Here is a 22,746-nt window from a genome sequence, read left to right as displayed (position 1 = left end):
AGAGTTTGATGTTTGGTTCTCTGCAACATAAATTTGGAATTAGTTTGAGAGGTGCCTTTGTGGGGTCTTTGTTAGGCCTTCAGGCTCACAATCAAGACTAATAGAGATTCAAGCGTGCCACTGATACCTTTATTTAACAGATTGTTTTCTTGGTTGCTTAGTTAGTTGTTTACTTGCACCACAAGTTATTTGTACTTCTTGTCTTAACGGGATTGTTCATAGATGGGTTAAGTCTGTACTAAGTTCTTTTTGATGCCTTTTGACAAAGGACTTTTATTTATAGTATCATATGTTCATTTATAAAGGAGTTCAAGGTCATTCAAGTTAATTTCTTAGTTATTAGTTTAAATTGACAATAATTAGTTTGACAAGATTAATTATAACTAAAACCTGAGCAAAAATAATTGGAAATGACATAAGGTTTGAAGTACCTACCCATGCCATGGAAAAGTACTTTTTGCTGAGGGTGAGCTGCCCTCTATTGCTTGTCACTTGACATAGGCTTGCTGCCTATTAGCTGCCAGAAAATGGTTTTAATTTCACCCTAGGCTGCCACCTGTCCCAGCCCAATCCCTTTCTGTTTTACTTAACGCTTTGGCCTTCACTTGATTTGAGCCCAATATTAAATACCCACCCAAACAGTGCCCTTTTTAATCATTATTAAGTATGCTAATCAAGACATTGATAATGATTAAATTTGAACGCTTGCCAAGACTGGGTATTAGCGCCAATTAACTTAGCCATTTTAAGTAAACCTTTGCACTAACCCACAACTTCCAACGTTAACTACCTACTTGTATATAGCTTCCACTTTACTCTTTTCAGCCATTACCTTTAACAAGCTTAACTCTCAAAACCGCCAAATTTTCTTGAATTTTCGATCTTTCCCTAACTTAAACTCGAGCCACTTTCTTCATCCTTCTTTGAATTCAACAATGGCCCCTAAATCGCGCTCTACATACGAGTTTGAAAAAGGGATTGGCAATCTTTGCCGTTGGCTTAACGGCCTTCATTGCCCTCAGGCTAGCCTCAATCTCCCTATTTTCTTCCATGAAGATGAGGCCCACTCACTAGGACCTGCTTGGACCTCTAGAGTCCCTATTGCCGTGGAAAGTAACATGCTTGCTAAGAAATGGTTCACTCCTAACCTTTATGAAGCTGAGGAGGGCATCTTGGTTGCAAATGGTCAAACTTCAAAAGGGAATTTCGTTCTATGATAGATGCAGCTTGGTCGAAGTGGGTGTTCCCTAACAAGTCTAAGGGGGTAAAGTTGGAATGGATCCCCTTGGTAGAAGCTCTGCACCCCTTGGTAGAAGCTCTGCACTCCTTGGATGATGTTGCTACAGGGCCCTTCATCCTATCTCACCTCTATCACTTGCTTTATAAGATGATTAATGGGGAGCCTTCTGAGACAAATCTTAATGGAGCAACCTGGATAATCCAAATCTGGCTCCAATGGTACTTTCCAGAATTTCGGGGGTTCAAACCTGGAATTCCCTGAAGGGGTAGCTCCTGCCCTAATTCTGGTAGAGGCTTTAGCTACCAGCCACTCAACCTTCTCCTGCCTCTATTTCTTCAAGATTTGCATAACCATAACGGATCCTAAATGAGGTGCCTCTATGCTTAAAAGGTATCATTGGTTCTCTGACAATTTCTTTCAAGATTCATTCGAGGCGAATGCCAGGAGATATTGTAAGGAGAAGTTCATCAGCTGCATCCAGCAAAGAGACCTAGCTTGGGGAGTGATGAGTGATCTAGCTGGCTATAAACGCAGGCTGGAGGTTTACCACCCCAATTTCTGTGGTAGGCAGTTGGGATTTAGGCAGGCCATCCCCCTCATTTTCTTTGACTCAATGCACTGTGGCACCTTTTATCACATCTGCTCCCTCTTCGAGGTCACATTTTGGGCAAGCAGGCGTAGCCTGGAAATGATGACCAAAATCGCACACAAGCCTACTACCCTTAACTTTGAGTGTACAACTCTGTTTACCAATTGGTGGGAAGCCAAGTGGTTTAACAAATATGGAGGGGATATCAAGGAAGCCCATGACAGGTTATTCGGGCAAGTCTTCTTCAAGTCTCTTCCCAAAAAAGAAGAACTAGAGAGATGGAAAAAAGCTATTAACGCAAAAAATTAACTTCTGCTGATAGGTGACTTATCTTCCTAACTCATTCCTTTAATTGCTTGATTTTATCAAATGTTAACTTTGTTTTCTTAATTCTACAACCCAAGGCAATCCTGCTGAAGCAGTCCTCGGGCACGAGGAAAAAGAAGCAGCTGCTGAAGCCACTAGGCAGGGAGTTGGCCCGAGCCAAACTCTTGGAGAAGCTGAAAACATCTCTGAGATGTTCAGCGAATCTGAGGCAGATGCTAGACCAAAGGTAGAAACCAGAATATCTTATTGGGCAAAGCCAATGGTTGTAGAATCTTCTGATTCAGAGCCCGAGGATAAGAGGACCAAAGCTAGTGATGATGTCCCTACTCCTAGAGCAACCCCAACTAGAAAAAGAACTAGGTCCCAAACCTCTCAAACTTCTCAATCTCTCATTGCCTTTCTAGCTGAAGCGGGCAGGGAAAAAACAAAAGTTTACAAGAAAGCACTTTATCTTTAAATTTCTCCACTCTGCTCCCTTTTCATAAATATCAAACTTATTGAATTTTACTTTATGATTAGGACCTCCTGCTAGTAAGAAGCTTGACTCTTCTCCCAAGGGGATGAAGGCCAGTGAGAAGGGGCAACAAAGTGACAAGGAAGTTATGTCCAAGATTTTGGAGGAATTAAAGGTAGTTATTTATTTTGAACACTCAATATCCATTTTCTCATCCATTTTTAACTCTCCTATACCAACTCTAATTGGTTTTACCAAAGTAGGTTTCCAAGGCAGAGGGAATTTCCAGGAAAAACCTTCCTCACCTCTAGCTCGACCTGTGCAAGCTTCTCCTTCTCGGGCTAAGCCTTTAAAGGTATCTTTTCTTCCTCAAACCTCGTTACTTTTTGAATCCTTAAGATCCAACTTCTAAACTAACTTTTGCTATTTTAGACAAGGAAAGCACTCCAACACCTGTAACTCAGCAAACACTTACTCCATCTCCTTCCCAAATTCCTTCAGCCATAGTCGTGACTCCCACCTCTTAATTCAACCTTGCAACTCGATAATTGTTTCATTATGTAGAAGACGATATCACCTCTGTAAGTTTTCTTTCCTTTAGCCATCTTATGTTTTCTATCTTTTGATTTTGAACTTATGTTTTGAATTCAGCCCTTGCTAGTCTTTACCTCTTCCAGAAGCTGCTAAGCTTCCCACACTTGCTGCTAAGGAACCAACAGTCCTTGAGATACCAGTTGTCTCAGAGGTGACTAGCCTCAGGAGCTCTCATGTTCCATCCTTATTAAGCCAGCCATCTTTTCCCAAAACAGCTATAGCAAAAGCCTTTTTTTCTAAGGTTCATGGTCCAGCTAAGGTATATTCAACTTACCAACTTATCTTTTTTTATTTTTTATTTTATTTTATTTGGTTTAAGATTATCATTCCAACCTATTATTTCTACAATTTGATAAGCTTATGGCGAGGGTTTGGGCAAGCCTTCTCAGCCTGTTGTGAGCAAAATGGCTCCCTTTCCACCTTAGGCTATTGGACCTTCAGGGGTCCTAAGTCCTAGGCCTAGGAAGGTGGTTGCTACTGGATCCTCTTCCTCTTCCACTGCTGCCATTGCAAAATTGCCACTGGTACTACTACTTATGGTGGTGCTGGTGTCATGCCCCTACCATTGTCTTCTTTCCCAGCCACAGCTTCTTTGCCCTAGCTAGTTAGAGAGTTCTAGCAAATTAGGACTATGTCGAGATCCCCAAGGCGTCATTATGAATCCCAACACCTTCAAGATCAACGCAGGATTTTCAAAGCATGGATGTAGCGGGACTTTTTTGCCTCCTTCAGTCTTAAGGCACTTGAAGATGCTGAGAAAGCTTTATTTGAGTTATTCATGTCCAAGCAAATGACCAAGGTGCAGTATGAGTCATTCCTCTCCTTCTTTGAGAATTTGATGGCTTTGAGGGATCAACATCTTAGGGCTGAGAGGCAGGCCAATCGGGTGAGGTGATACAAAGAGAAGCATGCACAGATTTCCACTAATCTTCAGCAGCTTGTAGAAGAAGGGTCTGCCATGGAAGACAGGATCATGGTGGTGGCTACAGAAATTCAGAAATTGAAGGAACAACTCTTTGCTTTGAAGGCCAAGCAAATGATCATCTCTAGCATGCTTTAAAGAAACTAGAGAAGGTGAAGAAAGTGAACCAGAAGATGGAAAAATTAAAAGCTCAACTCGCCAAGAGCAATATAGCTCTTGAAGAGCCAAGTAGCATCTTCACCATCATGCGGATTTATTATTCCAGAATAGCTGCTCTGGCAAGGATGTAAATATGTGAAACAAACTTTAGCTTCTGTATTTTCACAATTATTAAATAAAAAGATCTTCCATTGTCTTACTACTCCATTTGATTTTTTACAATTACTTGTCATTTTGCCCATAAGCAACCCCCTATATATGTATATATATATATACACACACACACACACACACCAAATGAGACGAAACTAATGATAATAATAACGAGAAGGACAATTATACAAAGGGCAATGATGATTAGGGTTGAATGAATTGTTAATTGAATTATGTGGAACTTGATATGGAGGATAACCAGGATTAAAATTGCCATGAAACTAACTATTATAAACAAATAGAAAGAATTAAACAAATGATTGATCGGTGTTCACCTTGAACTTAAGGTATTCAATGAATTGACTGTGAGTAAGAATTTTATGCCATTCAAAATCAGTTGTTATGAAAATATTCTTCATAATGAAAATAATGAATTTAAAGTAATGATGCAAATATAATTTAAAAATAAGTTTTATTGCAAAACTTACACCAGAACTTACAATTGATTTACTGACGATTGAGTCAACAAATATGAAAATGATTGATGAAAAGGATATTGGTGCACGCAAACATCCTTGACATTTCAAAATGAAAAGTGTTTACAATTTTTGATTTCTTTGGGTACAGTGTGAACTCAAAGAAACTTTTGATTGAGAAATTGTGGAAATTCCAAACTTGAGACATTTTCATCCGTAGTTCACTTCTTAAAGACTTGGAAAAGGTCTTGGAAGACTTGCTTTCACTATTGATGAATGATGACTTTGAATGATGACATGCTTTTACTATTGATGAACAGTGAAATTTGTTGGAATAATTGTTGCTTTTACTATGTAAGAATATTTGCTGCCATTACTGTGGAAGCATGGGATGGATGAATGAATGAATGACTCCAAACTTTGTCAAAATAATTGGTGAGAATAATTTATGAATGCTTCACATGGCAAATGAATGTGTTCACATGGTGACTTGACATGATGATTGAAGTTTTCACATGGCTTTAAGCAAATGGGTCCTGGGAATCCTGGTAGTCGGCCCATTTAGCTGACTGTGTTTTTTGGCTTGCTGAGTTGGATGGTTGCTGTGAGGATGCATCTGAAGATTTGGAGTCTACGACTTCTTTGTCTTCAGTATGGAGCATCGTTGCTTCTGCAAGTAATTGTTGTGCTAAATCTTCAAGCTGAGTGGCTTTATTTTTCTTTAAGCCTGACGATTTGGTAGACTTGACTATTCCTTTAAAGGACGAAGATGGACTAATGTCTGATAATGATGGTTTCGAGATGACTGGCAGTGATGGCTGTACTAGTTGTACCGAAATGACCGGGAATGAAGTAATGGGAAATTATGTGAGGACCTGACTGATGGTCTTTTGATGGTTGAATTTATCCCATCACTTAACTGATTTGGCTCTGTAAACTTCACTTGTTTCGACTTCATAATTCCACTTCAAGATCCATAGGACTTTATACTTGGCCATGAATATTGGGAGAAGTGTAATTCTGTAATTAAATCGGCTTCTGTCAAATTTTTGTTGGAAACTAGCACAGATAGAACCTGTATAAATTCTTCTAGTAAGAGACTGGCTGTTGGGCTGTGAGTTGACCACCATTTTGGGAACAACAACAACAACAACAACAAAGCCTTTTCCCACTAAGTGGGGTTGCTATATGAATCCTAGAACGCCATTGCGCTCATTTGTGTCATGTCCTCTGTTAGATCCAAGTACTCAAGTCTTTTCTTAGAGTCTCTTCCAAAGTTTTCCTAGGTCTTCCTCTACTCCTTCGGCCCCGAACCTCTGTCCCGTAGTCACATTTTCGAACCGGAGCGTCAGTAGGCCTTCTTTGCACATGTCCAAACCACCGGAACCGATTTTCTCTCATATTTCCTTCAATTTTGTCTACTCCTACTTTACCTCGGATATCCTAATTCCCAATCTTATCCTTTCTCGTGTGCCCATACATCCCACGAAGCATCCTCATCTCCGCTACACCCATTTTGTGTACGTTGATGCTTCACCGCCCAACATTCTGTGCCATACAACATCGCTGGCCTTATTGCCATCCTATAAAATTTTCCCTTGAGCTTCAGTGGCCTACGACGGTCACACAACACGCCGGATGCACTCTTACACTTCATCCATCCAGCTTGTATTCTATGGTTGAGATCTCCATCTAATTCTCCGTTCTCTTGCAAGATAGATCCTAGGTAGCGAAAACGGTCACTTTTTGTGATCTTCGCTAGATTGCTCCGGTCATTAGTGTGGATAAGTATATAAATGGATAGAGATAGGAAAGCAAACACAAGATGTACGTGGTTCACCCAGATTGGCTACGTCCACGGAATAGAGGAGTTCTCATTAATTGTGAAGGGTTTACACAAGTACATAGGTTCAAGCTCTCCTTTAGTGAGTACAAGTGAATGATTTAGTACAAATGACATTAGGAAATATTGTGGGAGAATGATCTCGTAGCCACGAAACTTCTAAGTACCAGAGTGTGGTATCGTCTTGACTTGCCTTATCTGTCTCATAAGTAGATGTGGCATCTTCTCTGGAAGTACTCTTCCTCCATCCAGGGGTGGTATCTGTAACTGGTGGAGATGCACAAGGTAATGTATCAATTTCACTTGAAGCTTACTTGTAGTTTCATGCTTGGTCAAGCGAGATACAAACCATGTAGTAGGAGTCCCCCAAGTCGCCGAGCTGGGGGATCTGCTGAAAGAGGTGACAGACAAGGTAAGCAATCAGAGCTCCGGCTGATTGTTCATATTCTCCCTATCTTGCAGGCAGCATGAAGGATAAAGAGAAGAAAAATGAGGAGAGATGATATGGGATACTTTTGCTTTTGAAGAAGTAACTTTCCACAGGCTTATTCTTGAACTGGGCTGGAGGGTTTTCTGGTTTTCTCCAGAGTATAAGGCCGACTGAAGAATTTGAGGGTCAAAACAAGTCCATCAAATCTAGAGTACGTTCGACCCAGCTGATATGGGATACTTTTGCTTTTGATAAGAGTAGTGGATGTATCGGCACGTGTGCTGTTACGCTTGTCTCCACATGCTTCCTTGTATCCTTCTCACTTGCCCTATCTGTTCCTCAGGCAGATGCGATATCTTCCCTGGAAGCATAAGATGTTGAAGATGAGTACTCGAGAGCAATGCCAAGTAAGTAATCAGGTAAGGGGTTCCAGGCAGTCAGTTCCTGGCTGGAAGCTTGATTCCAAGTGCTGACTGATTGCTCTCTTTCTCCTTGTCTTGCAGGTAAGAACAAGGCCAAAGGAAAAGACAGGGAAAAAGCATGATATGGGATACTCTTGCTTTTAACCCTGATGATATGAGATATTCTTGCTCTAGTATAGCTTGTTTACAGAGGTATTATCGGGGGGAAAGAAAGCTGAATATTTCGAAAGGCTTTGTTGGAAGTGCCCTCTCAGATAAGAGAAAGGGTTGAGCATTTTTGCAGGTCTGCCTGTCCGTTAGGGATGGAAGTCAACATATATAGGAGTCTTCCTAACATCAAGTAATAATGCTATTCCTTTACCCTGCTTGGTTATAGCACGGTAGTGGGAGCTGCCAGCTTCACATGTTTTAACTCTGTCAGAGCACTTTGAAAAAGTGGTTTGTGGTATCTGGAAAGCTGATATTGCGTGTGAAGATTACAGACCTGTCGGGGGTCTGGCTCTCGAGATTCGGAGAACGATGCCTCTTCGATTTTTGAGAAAGCAATCCTGCTGGGGGTCTGGCTCTCGAGATTCGGAGAGCGGTGTCTCTTCAATTTTTGAGAAAGTAATCATGTTGGGAGTCTGGCTCTCGAGATTCGGAGGGCGGTGCCTCTTCGATTTTGGAGCAAGCAATCTTGTTGGGAGTGTTTTCTCGAATGTGAGTAAAGGTTGGGCATGTTTGCTAGTCTACCTTGCCACGAAGCACAAAGGTTGACACACAGGGACTTTCCAATTATCCAGCAATGGTACTGTTCCTTTACCCTCTCTTCGATTTTTGAGAAAGTAATCATGTTGGGAGTCTGGCTCTCGAGATTCGGAGGGCGGTGCCTCTTCGATTTTGGAGCAAGCAATCTTGTTAGGAGTGTTTTCTCGAATGTGAGTAAAGGTTGGGCATGTTTGCTAGTCTACCTTGCCACGAAGCACAGAGGTTGACACACCGGGACTTTCCAATTATCCAGCAGTGGTACTGTTCCTTTACCCTTGTGGGTAATAATATGGTAGCTAGACCTTCAAAATTTATGTGTCTAAACTTTGTTAGTGTTGTTTCTTTGCAATTCTTTTACCCTTCTTGGTCAGAGCGATGTAGTGGGAGCTGCAAGCTTCACGTGTCTCAACTTTGTCAGAGAACTTTGGCAAAGTTATCTGTGGTACCCATGAGCTACTGTTGCGTGTGGGAAGTGGGTGATTGAACAGTACGATTCATGTGCTTTCTACTTCGCCAGAAATCTTCAACAGAATGCCCATAATTTCCGCAAAGCTGAGTGTGCGTGTGACAGGTGCTGACAAGGCTGGAAAAGTAGGTGCTTCTTCGATTTCTGAAATCGGCCCTCGTGGTCTCTGAGCAGCCCAGCTTTTGAGAAAGCAAGCCTCTTCGATTTCTGAGATCGGCCTTTGTGGTCTTTGAGCAGCCCAGCTTTTGAGAAAGCAAACACCTCTTCGATTTCTGAGATCGACCCTCGTGGTCTCTAAGCAGCCCAGCTTTTGAGAAAGCAAACGCCTCTTCGATTTCTGAGCAGGCGCCTCTTCGATTTCTGAAGCTTCGTCGAGTGCAGATTTTTATAGGGGCTGACATTAAGTTCCAAAGCACACTTGAATATCCACCAGTAGAAGCTCCATTCTTGCACTTCTAAGATCTTGATTTGTCCGACCTCTTCTCTCTTCAACACCTTTGAAAATGTCTGGCCCCTCCGACCGTCGTTTTGACTTGAACCTTGTTGAAGAGGCAGCCCCGCCTTCTCCAGACAACATATGGCGCCCATCCTTCGTCTCCCCTACTGGTCCTCTTACCGTTGGGGATTCCGTGATGAAGAATGATATGACCGCTGCGGTAGTGGCCAGGAACCTTCTCACTCCCAAAGATAACAGACTACTTTCCAAACGGTCTGATGAGTTGTCTGTTAAGGATTCTCTGGCTCTCAGTGTTCAGTGTGCAGGTTCTGTGTCTAATATGGCACAACGCCTATTTGCTCGAACCCGCCAAGTTGAATCATTGGCGGCTGAAGTGATGAGTCTCAAACAGGAGATTAGAGGGCTCAAGCATGAGAATAAACAGTTGCACCGGCTCGCACATGACTATGCTACAAACATGAAGAGGAAGCTTGACCAGATGAAGGAATCTGATGGTCAGGTTTTACTTGATCATCAGAGATTTGTGGGTTTGTTCCAAAGGCATTTATTGCCTTCGTCTTCTGGGGCTGTACCGCGTAATGAGGCTCCAAATGATCAATCTCTGATGCCTCCTCCTTCTAGGGTTTTGTCCAGTACTGAGGCTCCGAATGATCCCCCTCCGGTGCCTTCTCTTTCTGGGGCTCTACCGACTGCTGAGACTTCTCCTAAGCAACCTTTGTGAAGGCTCCCTCTTGTTTGTTTATTTTGACTCAAGTATATGTACATATTTGTAACTTATCGGGGATATCAATAAATAAGCTTTCCTTCATTTCAACGTATTGTGTTAAATACACCAAAGCCTTCTTCGCTAAGTTCTTTAAATTTTCTTTTGTTGAAGCTTGTATGTTGAAGCTTTGTGAGTGGAGCATATAGGTTGAGGTAGTGTTCCCTTAATTTCCCGAGTGAGGAAAACTTCTCGGTTGGAGACTTGGAAAATCCAAGTCACTGAGTGGGATCGGCTATATGAATCTTAGAACGCCATTGTGTTATGTCCTGTGTCATGTCCTCCGTTAGATCCAAGTACTCTAAGTCTTTTCTTAGGGTCTCTTCCAAAGTTTTCCTAGGTCTTCCTCTGCCCCTTCGGCCCTGAACCTCTGTCCCATAGTCGCATCTTCTAATTGGAGCGTCAGTAGGCCTTCTTTGCACATGTCCAAACCCCCGTAACCGATTTTCTCTCATCTTTCCTTCAATTTCGGCTACTCCTACTTTACCCCGGATATCCTCATTCCTAATCTTATCCTTTCTCGTGTGCCCACACATCCAACGAAGCATCCTCATCTCCGCTACACCCATTTTGTGTACGTGTTGATGCTTCACCGCCCAACATTCTGTGCCATACAGCATCGCCGGCCTTATTGCCGTCCTATAAAATTTTCCCTTGAGCTTCAGTGGCATACGGCGGTCACACAACACGCCGGATGCATTCTTCCACTTCATCCATCCAGCTTGTATTCTATGGTTGAGATCTCCATCTAATTCTCCGTTCTTTTGCAAGATAGATCCTAGGTAACGAAAACGGTCGCTCTTTGGTATTTCTTGATCTCCGATCCTCACCCCTAACTCGTTTTGGCCTCCATTTGCACTGAACTTGCACTCCATATATTCTGTCTTTGATCGGCTTAGGCGAAGACCTTTAGATTCCAACACTTCTCTCCAAAGGTTAAGCTTTGCATTTACCCCTTCCTGAGTTTCATCTATCAACATTATATCGTCTGCGAAAAGCATACACCAAGGAATATCATCTTGAATATGTCCTGTTAACTCATCCATTACCAACGCAAAAAGGTAAGGACTTAAGGATGAGCCTTGATGTAATCCTACAGTTATGGGAAAGCTTTCGGTTTGTCCTTCATGAGTTCTTACGACAGTCTTTGCTCCTTCATACATATCCTGTATAACTTGGATATATGCTACTCGTACTCCTTTCTTCTCTAAAATCCTCCAAAGAATGTCTCTTGGGACCCTATCATACGCTTTTTCCAAATCTATAAAGACCATGTGTAAATCCTTTTTCCCATCTCTATATCTTTCCATCAATCTTCGTAAGAGATAGATTGCCTCCATGGTTGAGCGCCCTGGCATGAACCCGAATTGGTTGTCCGAAACCCGTGTCTCTTGCCTCAATCTATGCTCAATGACTCTCTCCCAGAGCTTCATTGTATGACTCATTAGCTTAATTCCCCTATAGTTCATGCAATTTTGTACATCGCCCTTATTCTTGTAGATAGGCACCAAAGTGCTCATTCGCCACTCATTCGGCATCTTCTTCGTTTTCAAAATCCTATTGAAAAGGTCAGTGAGCCATGTTATACCTGTCTCTCCCAAAACTTTCCACACTTCGATTGGTATATCGTCTGGGCCTACTGCTTTTCTATGCTTCATCTTCTTCAAAGCTACACCCACTTCTTCCTTCCGGATTCTACGATAAAAAGAGTAGTTTCTACACTCTTCTAAGTTACTCAACTCCCCTAAATAAGCACTCCTTTCATGTCCTTCATTGAAAAGATTATGAAAATAACCTTTCCATCTGTCTTTAACCGCGTTCTCTGTAGCAAGAACCTTTCCATCATCATCCTTGATGCACCTCACTTGGTTTAGGTCCTTTGTCTTCTTTTCCCTTGCTCTAGCTAGTTTATAGATATCCAATTCTCCTTCTTTGGTATCTAGTCGCTTATACATATCGTCATAAGCCGCTAACTTAGCTTCTCTCACAGCTTTCTTCGCCTCTTGCTTCGCTTTTCTATACCTTTCACCATTTTCATCGGTCCTATCCTTGTATAAGGCTTTACAACATTCCTTCTTAGCCTTCACCTTTGCTTGTACCTCCTCATTCCACCACCAAGATTCCTTTTGGTGTGAGGCAAAGCCCTTGGACTCTCCTAATACCTCTTTTGCTACTTTTCGGATACAACTAGCCATGGAATCCCACATTTGGTTAGCTTCCCCCTCTCTATCCCACACACACTGGGTGATTACTTTCTCTTTGAAAATGACTTGTTTTTCTTCTTTTAGATTCCACCATCTAGTCCTTGGGCACTTCCAAGTCTTGTTCTTTTTTCTCACTCTTTTGATATGTACATCCATCACCAACAAGCGATGTTGATTAGTCACGCTCTCTCCTGGTATAACTTTGCAATCCTTACAAGTTATACGATCCTCTTTCCTCATTAGAAGAAAATCTATTTATGTTTTTGACGACCCACTCTTGTAGGTGATCACATGTTCTTCTCTCTTCTTAAAGAAGGTGTTGGCTAAGAAGAGATCATATGCCATTGCAAAATCCAAGATAGCTTCCCCATCCTCGTTTCTCTCCCCAAAACCATGGCCACCATGAAAACCTCCATAGTTGCCTGTCTCCCTGCCCACGTGTCCATTTAAATCTCCTCCTATAAATAACTTCTCCGTCTGAGCAATTCCTTGCACCAAGTCTCCAAGGTCTTCCCAAAATTTCTCCTTCGAACTCGTATCCAACCCTACTTGAGGTGGCTGTTGGGCTGTGAGTTGACCACCATTTTGGGAACCATGCAGGAAAATTCAATTTGAAACTCTTGTCAAAATTATTGAACCATGAATAACTAAAATCTTCTATTTGATGGAGAAAGATGTTAGTCCATACATTAATGTAATCAAAATAATTGTAATGGTTGTTGGAAATATGGATATATTGGGTATGAAGAGGTTCGGTTTTGTAAAGGGGGATTCCCCAATCTGATTAGGTTAAAAACCTTCCAATGTAAATAGAATGATAGAGGATTTTGTTTTCATGGGTTTTGCTGTAGAGAGGTTTGATTGAAATGGACTCTGTTTGTACCATACTTGACCAATCCCGAAACTACTGAGCACCGGTCAACGTTATACCGTCAAGGACCCAGAAGAGTTTCCCTCCAACCAGGAGGCCAATCACAGCGCGACACGTGTCGACATTAGAAGCCAATCATAGCGCGACACATGTCAACATCAGAAGCCAATCACAACACAACACAACACAACACAACACATGTCAATGTCAGAATGAAACTAGAAACTCTCTTCTATAAATAGAGATCATTCTCTCACAATATTTCTTAATGTCATTTGTACTAAATCATTCACTAGTACTCACTAAAGGAGAGCTTGAACCTATGTACTTGTGTAAACCCTTCACAATTAATGAGAACTCCTCTACTCCGTGGACGTAGCCAATCTGGATGAACCACGTACATCTTGTGTTTGCTTCTCTGTCTCTATCCATTTACATACTTATTCATACTAGTGACCGGAGCAATATAGCGAAAGTCACAAACTTAACACTTTCTGTTGCACCAAAGTCCTCACTGATTTTGTGCATTAACATTTGGCACCGTCTGTGGGAACGACACTTATTCCCACTCTCTTCAGCTTTGCCAAGCTGGTTTCCACCATTCATACACTCTCTTTTGACTAGGCATCCCACTCCAACATGGGGAGCGAATAAGGCCACAACACATAGAATGACACCCTTTTTGCACCTAGTGCGAAGCAACGAAAGAAAAAAGGAAAGAGGGTTGTTCTTCAAACTAAAGTTGATGAGCTAGAAGCTCAGAACAACAAGATAGCAATGAAGAATGAGGCCTTCCAAGAGCAATATGAGAAGCTTTTTGAGACGCTCCAAGAAACTAGGCGTACTCAAACACGCAAGCTCGTTGCTCATGTGGACATTAACCATCATCTGGATGCCCCCCAACACAGAGGGTCACCTTCCTTCGACGTGGGTATCCTTGATGAGGTGTGAGCTAATCATCAAAATATTGATCAACATGAGACTTCTCTCAACCCATATGCTTCGACCTGAAGCAGAAGAAGTGGAGGAAGACACCTCTTTGCAGAAAGGTTGGAAGGATCGAAAGTCGTTTATCGTGACTGTTGAGACTTCCTAAAGCAATGTCGAGAGAATCCCATCCACATATGCTTGAAGATCAATGACCCAAGGGTTTCTGAAAGACTCGGTCCCCTCCGACGACCTAGGCCAGCTATCAATCTAGAGAAGGAACAACAGGTCCCAGAGGAACATGAAGGTACAGGGGACTCTGAGGTATTGCGACAGACTCGCCCTAGAAGTTAGTACGGCGAGTCCAAGAAAAAACCACATGCCCTTGCTCAAACTTTCCTACTTCTAAGAGAAGATGGAGACTTACGAAAGAAAATTCCAGTGGTATATGACTCCACTCAGGACCCCCTTGTCCTACAGCTCCTTGAGGAAGTAAACAAGTTGAAGGCAGAACGTCAGGCCAAAATACCTGATTGGAACCAACCCAGGCCTGACCCTCTCACAAGAAGGATCCTCGACACCCTCCTTCAAGCGAAGACAAAACAAAAGCTTGGTTTATAACTCTATACTGGAAGAGAGGACCCAATTGAACACCTTAACCTTTTTGAGTCCACCATGGCATATCGAATGCACACCAATGAAGAACGATGTCTTCTCTTCCCCTCCACCCTCTCTGGCAGAGCTCTAAACTGGTATTATCGTCTTCTACCTGAGACAGTAAACTCATTTGAGGAACTGAAAAAACTGTTTGTCTCTCAACACATCTTCTAGACTGATCACTTGCATTTTGTAGATGACTTGTACACTATTTACCAGAAGTTGGACGAGTCACTACGAGAGTATGCCGGTCGCTTCAGCCATGAGTATTCTCGCTGCACTGAGGCAGATGACAAGACCGCCCTTAAGGTCTTCACGGCAGGCCTACGTGATTGTTTCTTCAAGTACATGATCAATGCCAACACTTGGAAGACTTACTCTGAGGTGATGGCACATGCTTACAACCACACCTCCGCCAAAGCAAGGACATACCAAGGGAACCCCCATATGGTTAACCTTTATCAACAAGTGGGAAGTGGAAGTCAAGTTCTACCAAGTAAGGAGATATTGGTCATTCAAACACCCATTGCATCATCTCCTGCCTCATTTAGCTACTCGCTAAGTCACCAAACGTATCTGTCTCTTGGTAAGATGAAGGATTTTTACTCTTAGCAAGCCCATTACAACAAGAGGGATAAAAGTTCGTATCAAGACAACCAGGGGTGAACGTACCGTCGACTATTATGACTATGGGGCCAAGCCTCACTCTTTCAAAGTGGAGGACTAGGTATTGAAGGAAATGCTATTATAAGAAGGCATACACATTACAAATGTTTTGACTCTCAACCGCTTGAGATCTTTTGTCACACAAGCCATTCGGGAAATATTTAAAGAAGAGGGAATTCAGACAACTTCTTCTAAGTCTTTTGCGTTCCTAGCACTGGAACACTTGGTTTACGCTGACCTACCTTTATACTCCAACTCAGAGCTTCAACATGCGTACTGTAACACAAAGTATGTGATACTAAGTATTACAACCAACATGGTTCACATATCAAAAGCATGGATCCCTTCATGCATAGCAAAACATTCATAAGCATCACTCATATCAATCAACATAAATATCATACATTCCAACACATTCATACATAAACATCATACATTCCAACACATTCATACATAAACATCATACATTCCAACACATCCATACATAAGCCAACTGTGCTTCGAAAGGGTTCAACATACTTTGTGTCTTCGACACTTGCTACAATGTGCCTCGACACCTTGCCCTTATTCTCACCAACCAGGTGATGAAATGTACAACCCGTACTCTAATATCATTTGGCAACTTGCCATTCATGCCACTGACCAGAAGAAGAAGGAACTCATCTTCATGCCACCAACCAGGTGATGAAATGTATAACCCGTACTCTAATATCATTTGGCAACTTGCCACTTATGCCACCAACTAGGTGAAGAAGGAACTCATATTCGTGCCGCCAACCAGGTGATAAAATGTACAACCCGTACTCTCCTTCATGCCACCAACCAGGTGATGAAATGTACAACCCGTACTCTAATATCATTTGGCAACTTGCCACTCATGCCACCAACCAGGTGAAGAAGGAACTCATCTTCATGCCACCAACCAAGTGATGAAATGTACAACCTGTACTCTCCTTTATGCCACCAACCAGGTGATGAAATGTACAACCTGTACTCTAATATCATTTGGCAACTTGCCACTCATGCCACCAACCAGGTGAAGAAGGAACTCATCTTTGTGCCACCAACATGGTGATGAAATGTGATGAAAGGTGATGAAGGAACTCACCTTCGTACCACTAACCAAGTGATGAAAGCAACTCACCATTCATTCCACCAACCAGAAAATAAGTGGTACAACTTGTACATGTGAACTCCTAGCATTCATAAATAATCAAAGTCCCTCAAGTTTTACAACTTAACTAGGGGAGCACTTATGCCCAACAAGAGTTATAGTCACCAACAAAGTCTTATTGCAAGCTAACAATAACTTCAGTGCATGGCATATGAAGATTAAGCTATTCAGCCCTCTTGCATTTGCTTCAGACATTTCTCCTTTGTAACAATGCAAACATTACAACTCATAGAAAGCTTCACACACTCTTGATCAAGACAGTATGAAGCAAAACCAATTTATGGTGCCAACAAGAGCTTTATCAATGGAGGGCAACCACAATTCTCAAAAGCTTCACACACTCTTGATCAAGACAGTGTGAAGCAAAACCAATTTATGGTGCCAACAAGAGCTTCATCAATGGAGGGCAACCACAATTCTCAAAAGCTTCACATATTCTTGATCAAGATAGTGTGAAGCAAAACCAATTTATGGTGCCAAAAAGAGCTTCATCAATGGAGGGCAACCACAATTCCCAAAAGCTTCACAAACTCTTGATCAAGACAGTGTAAAGCAAAACCAATTTATGGTGCCAACAAGAGCTTTATCAAAGGAGTTCAACCACAATTCTCAAATGCTTCATACTATCTTGATCACGATAGTGTGAAGCAAAATCAATTCATGGTATCCAACAAAATCTTCAACTCCAAAGCTTCACCTACAAAGCTTTAACACAAAAGCTTCACCTACAAAGCTTTAACACAAAAGCTTCACCAACAAAAGCTTCATCAATGGAGGACAACTACAAATTCTCGAAAGCTTCACACTATCTTGATCAAGATAATGTGAAGCAAAATCAATTCATGTTACCAAAAAAAAGCTTCAACTCCAAAGCTTCACCTACAAAGCTTCAACTTCAAAGCTTCACCTATAAAGCTTCAACACAAAAGCTTCTCCAACAAAAGCTTCATCAATGGAGGACAACTACAAATTCTCAAAAGCTTCACACTATCTTGATCAAGATAATGTGAAGTAAAATCAATTCATGGTACCCAATAAAAGCTTCAACTCCAAAGCTTCACCTATAAAGCTTCAACTCCAAAGCTTCATCTACAAAAGCTTCAACACCAAAGTTTCACCCACAAAAGCTTCACATACTAAAGCTTCACCTACAAAAGCTTGACCCACAAAAGCTTGACCCACAAAAGCTTCACCTACAAAAGCTTAACCCACAAAAGCTTGAACCACAAAAGCTTCACCTACAAAGCTTCAACATAAAAGCTTCACCTACAAAAGCTTCACCTACAAAAGCTTCACACATTCTTGATCAAGATAGTGTGAAGCAAAATCAATTCATAGTACCCAACAAAGCTTCAACCTCAAAGCTTCACCTACAAAGCTTCAACACCAAAGCTTCACCTACAAAGCTTAAACAATATATATATATATATATATATATATATATATATATATATATATATATATATATATATATATATATATATTCGGAAATTCGAAAATTCAGAAATTCAGAATATAGAAAAATCGAAAAAAAAAAAATTTGCCTAGGCCTCCTCTTCTTTGGGCCTAACCATTTTCATAACAAATATATATGAAGGAGGAGTTTTGGGCTACCACTTAGAAAGGAAAATGGTGAAGTTTTGTTACTTTAGAAGCTTGGCTACTAGCAAGACACCTCCTTTGTTAACTCCCTCGACCGGAGACTTGGTGGACTCCTACCATATGCTACTGCACCTTGATATTCGGAAGTCTCACGACCACTCAGTGAGTTGGATTTTTCAAGTCTCCAACTGAGAAGTTTTCCTCACTCAGGAAATTAAGGGAACACTACCTCAACCTACATATTTCACTCACAAAGCTTCAACATATAAGCTTCAACAAAAGAAAAAATTCAAAGAACTTAGTGAAGAAGGCTTTGGTGTATTTAACACAATACGTCGAAATGAAGTAAAGCATATTTATTGATATCTCCGATAAGGTACAAATATGTACATATACATGAGTCAAAATAAACAAACAAGAGGGAGCCTTCACAAAGGTTGCTTAGGAGAAGTCTCAGCAGTCGGTATAGCCCCAGAAAGAGAAGGCATCGGAGGGTGATCATTCGGAGCCTCAGTACTGGACAGAACCCCAGAAGGAGGAGGCAATGGAGGTTGATCATTTGGAGCTTCATTACGCGGTACAACCCCAGAAGACGAAGGCAATAAATGCCTTTGGAACAAACCCATAAACCTCTGATGATCAAGTAAAATCTGACCATCAGATTCCTGCATCTGGTCAAGCTTCCTCTTCATGTTTGTAGCATAGTCACGTGTGAGCTTGTGCAACTGTTTATTCTCATACTTGAGCCCTTTAATCTCCTGTTTGAGACTTATGACTTCAGCCGCCAATGATTCAACTTGGCGGGTTCGAGCAAATAGGCGTTGGGCCATATTAGACACAGAACCTGCACACTGAACACTGAAAGCCGGGGAATCCTTAATAGCCAACTCATCAGATCGTTTGGAAAGTAGTCTATTATCTTTGGGAGTGAGAAGGTTCCTGGCCACCACCGCAGCGGTCATATCATTCTTCCTCACAGAGTTTCCAACGGTAAGATGACCAGTAAGGGATAAGAAAGATGGGCACCATATGTTGTCTTGAGGAGACATAACTGCCTCTTCACCAAAGTTCAAGTCAAAACGACAGTCGAATGGGCTAGACATTTTCAGAAATGATGAAGGAGAAATGAGGTCCAATAAATCTCTGAAGTATAAAAATAAGGGTAAAATTCCTACAAGTAATAACTCTCTGAATGTACTTCTTGCACACAATTGGTGCCCTTATAAAAGAAAGGGCAACATGGCCGTTGGTTCAAAAATCGAAGAGGCACCACTCTCCAGATTTTGAAGAGGCACCACTTTCCACACGCAACATCATCTCCTCAGGTACCACATATAACTTTGCCAAAGATCTCTGACAAAGTTTAGACACATAAATTTTGAAGGTCCAGCTACCCTATTATTACGCACAAGGGTAAAGGAACAACACCACTGCTTGATAATTGGAAAGTCCCTATGTATGTCAACCTCCGTGCTCCGTGGTAAGGCAGACTGGCAAAAATGCCTAACCTTTACTCACATTCGAGAAAACACTCCCAACAAGATTGCTTGCTCAAAAATCGAAGAGGCACTGCTTTCCAATTCTTGAGAACCAGACTCCCGACATGATTACTTGCTCAAAAATCGAAGAGGCACTGCCCTCCGAATCTCGAGAGCCAGACTCCCAACAAGATTGCTTTCTTAAAAATTGAAAAGACACCATTCTCTGAATCTCAAGAGTAGACTCCCAACAGGATTGCTTTCTCAAAAATCGAAGAGGCACCGTTCTCCGAATCTCGAGAGCCAGATCCTCGACATGATTGCTTGTTCGAAAACCAAAGAGGCACCGCTCTCCGAACTTCAGAAGCCAGATTTCCTTGGATAAAGCTTGTTTGTAATCTTCACACACAATATCAGATTTCCAAATACCACAGACCACTTTTTCAAAGTGCTTTGACAAAGTTAAAACACATGAACCTTGCAACTCCCACTACATTGCTATGACCAAGAGGGGTAAAGGAATAGCATTACTACTTGTTGTTAGCGAGACTCCTATATATGTCGACCTCTATCCTCCACTGACAGGAAGACCTGCAAAAATGCTCAACCCTTCCTCATATATGAGAGGACACTCCCAACGAAGCCTTTCGAAATACTCAGCTTTCTTCCCCCCAATAATACCTATGCAAACTAGCGACACCAGAGTAAGAGTATCTCATATCATCAGGGTTAAAAGCAAAAGTATCCCATATCATGCTTTTTCCCTGTCTTTTCCTTTGCCTTTGCTCTTACCTGCAAGACAAGGAGAAAAAACGCAATCAGTCGGAACCTGAAATCAAACTTCCGATTTGGAACTGATTGCCCAGAATCTTTGCATGGATTTTTGCCTAATATTGCTCTCGAGTACTCATCCTCAACTGTTGTCAAGGTCACAAAGTCATTCGGCAAATACCTCAGAATAGTTGATACGATATTGACGTTTTACACTGAAGCTGCTATGCATGGATGAGTCACTGAGAAGTAATGCTCTGAAGGACCATTTAAATGCAAAGGTTGCATTCCACTCCTGCATCGGGGACAAATGCTGTAAGAGATTGAAGCAGAATGATCAATGATGAGCTGAAACAGATCACTACAACACGATGCCTTTCCTGCAGAACCACACAACCCAAACAGAGGAGTCTAAATCAAATCCAAACCTAGCATTGCTACCCTATCCGAAAAACTTGAGAAGCTTCAACAACCTTTCGCTGACACCATCGCCAAAGAGCAAAGCCTCGCCATACCACACCCATTACTTTGTCAACAACAAAAGTATCCCATATCATTAAGGTTGAACGTTCTCTAGATTTGATGGACTTGTTTTGACCCTCAAATTCTTGAGTCGGCCTTATACTCTGGAGGAAACCAGAAAACCCTCCAGCCCAGTTCAAGAATAAGCTTGTGGAAAGTTACTTCTTTAAAAGCAAAAGTATTTCATATCATCTCTTCTCCATTTGCTTATCCTTATCCTGGTTGTTGTTTACGACACAAGGAGAAGGAGAACAATCAACCGGAAGCCCAAGTCGAACCTCCGATCTAGGTTGCTTGCTTGGAAGTCTGATTGCTTACCTTGTCTGTTACCTCATTCGACAAATCTTCTAGCTCGGCGACATGGGGGACTTCTAGTATAGGGTTTGTATCGCACTTGACCAAGCCCGAAACTACAAGTAAGCTTCAAGTGAAATTGATGCATTACCTTGTGCATCTTCATCGGTTAAAGATACCACCCCTGGATGGAGGAAAAGTACTTCCAAAAAAGATGCCACATCTACATATGAGATAGATAAGGCAAGTGAAAATGGTACCACACTTTGGTACTTAGAAGTTTCGTGATTACTCAATGGCTTGGATCTTGCAAGTCCCCAACCGAGGATCTTCTCTCACTTGGGAACTTAGGGGAGCACTGTTTGTACCATACTTGACCAATCCTAAAACTACTGAGCACCGATCAACGTTATACCGTCAAGGACCCATAAGAGTTTCCCTCCAACCAGAAGGCCAATCACATCACGACACATGTCGACATCAGAAGCCAATCATAGCACGACACGTGTCAACATAAGAAGCCAATCACAACATGACACATGTCAATGTCAGAATGAAACTAGAAACTCTTTTTTATAAATAGAGATCTTTTTCTCACAATATTTCCTAATGTTATTTGTACTAAATCATTCACTAGTACTCACTAAAGGAGAGTTTAAACCTATGTACTTGTGTAAACCTTTCACAATTAATGAGAACTCCTCTACTCCGTGGACGTAGCCAATCTGGGTGAACCACGTACATCTTGTGTTTGCTTCCCTGTCTCTATCCATTTACATACTTATTCATACTAGTGACCGGAGCAATCTAGCGAAGGTCACAAACTTAACACTTTATGTTGTACCAAAGCCCTCACTGATTTTGTTCATCAACAGACTCAGTTTCGCTGAGGATGGCTTGATAGTATTTCAATGTTTATGTGGTTCTGTAGGATGATAATGGAAATTGGGTGGAAAAACTGTTTTGGCTAATTTTTCTAGTGCTTGTTCTTGATTGAGATTGAAAGGGATATTGAAAAGTTATTCACTGGGATTTTTCTTGACATATGGTGATGTTTTGGTATAACTGACTGGTTGGGATGATGATGATTGGTATGTTGGGGTTGAATAATGGTCATATTGACTGACTAATGCCGTTTGATAATTGGGACATGGTGATTGGTAGTTTAGCCTAAGGTTTCCTATTGTGGAACCTATGGGAGTGAATCGGTTGGTAATGGCTAAGGCCGGTGAAGAATCTGGGCTTGATTCTTATTTGACTGATGGTGGTGGTAGAGTGGCTGGAAGCCTCCTCTGATCAGGTCTTCTTGCTGTTAGTCTTCCTTTGCAGAAATTCTTTGGTTAGGAAATCAGGGATGCAATTTTGACTATCTTTGATGTATTCGATTTCAAAATAAAAAATACTTAATATAGCTTGCCGTTGTGCAAAAATCTGTTTTGATGCAATGTTTTGAACATCATTTTGTAAAACATGTTTTGCAGATTTACAATTGACTCTGACTAAAAACTTTTGATTTAATAAATCATCTTGAAATTTGC

At 41.6% G+C, this 22,746-nt stretch overlaps 1 long non-coding RNA gene and 1 pseudogene across 1 annotated transcript; one reads left to right on the top strand and one right to left on the bottom strand.

Moving 5' to 3' along the window:
• LOC126609013 (FHA domain-containing protein At4g14490-like) overlaps positions 1-22,746 on the top strand; it is a 50,040-nt pseudogene that overhangs the window by 770 nt on the left and 26,524 nt on the right.
• Positions 13,323-21,953, bottom strand: LOC126609018 (uncharacterized). Its single transcript, XR_007618073.1, has 2 exons — positions 21,870-21,953; positions 13,323-13,437 (listed from the first exon to the last, which is right to left on the bottom strand). It is a non-coding gene; the product is annotated as an uncharacterized LOC126609018 (long non-coding RNA).

Source organism: Malus sylvestris, chromosome 16, assembly GCF_916048215.2.
Source record: "Malus sylvestris chromosome 16, drMalSylv7.2, whole genome shotgun sequence".
In the NCBI taxonomy this organism is placed as follows: Eukaryota; Viridiplantae; Streptophyta; class Magnoliopsida; order Rosales; family Rosaceae; genus Malus; species Malus sylvestris.
This window is presented reverse-complemented; position numbering and strand designations above follow the sequence as displayed.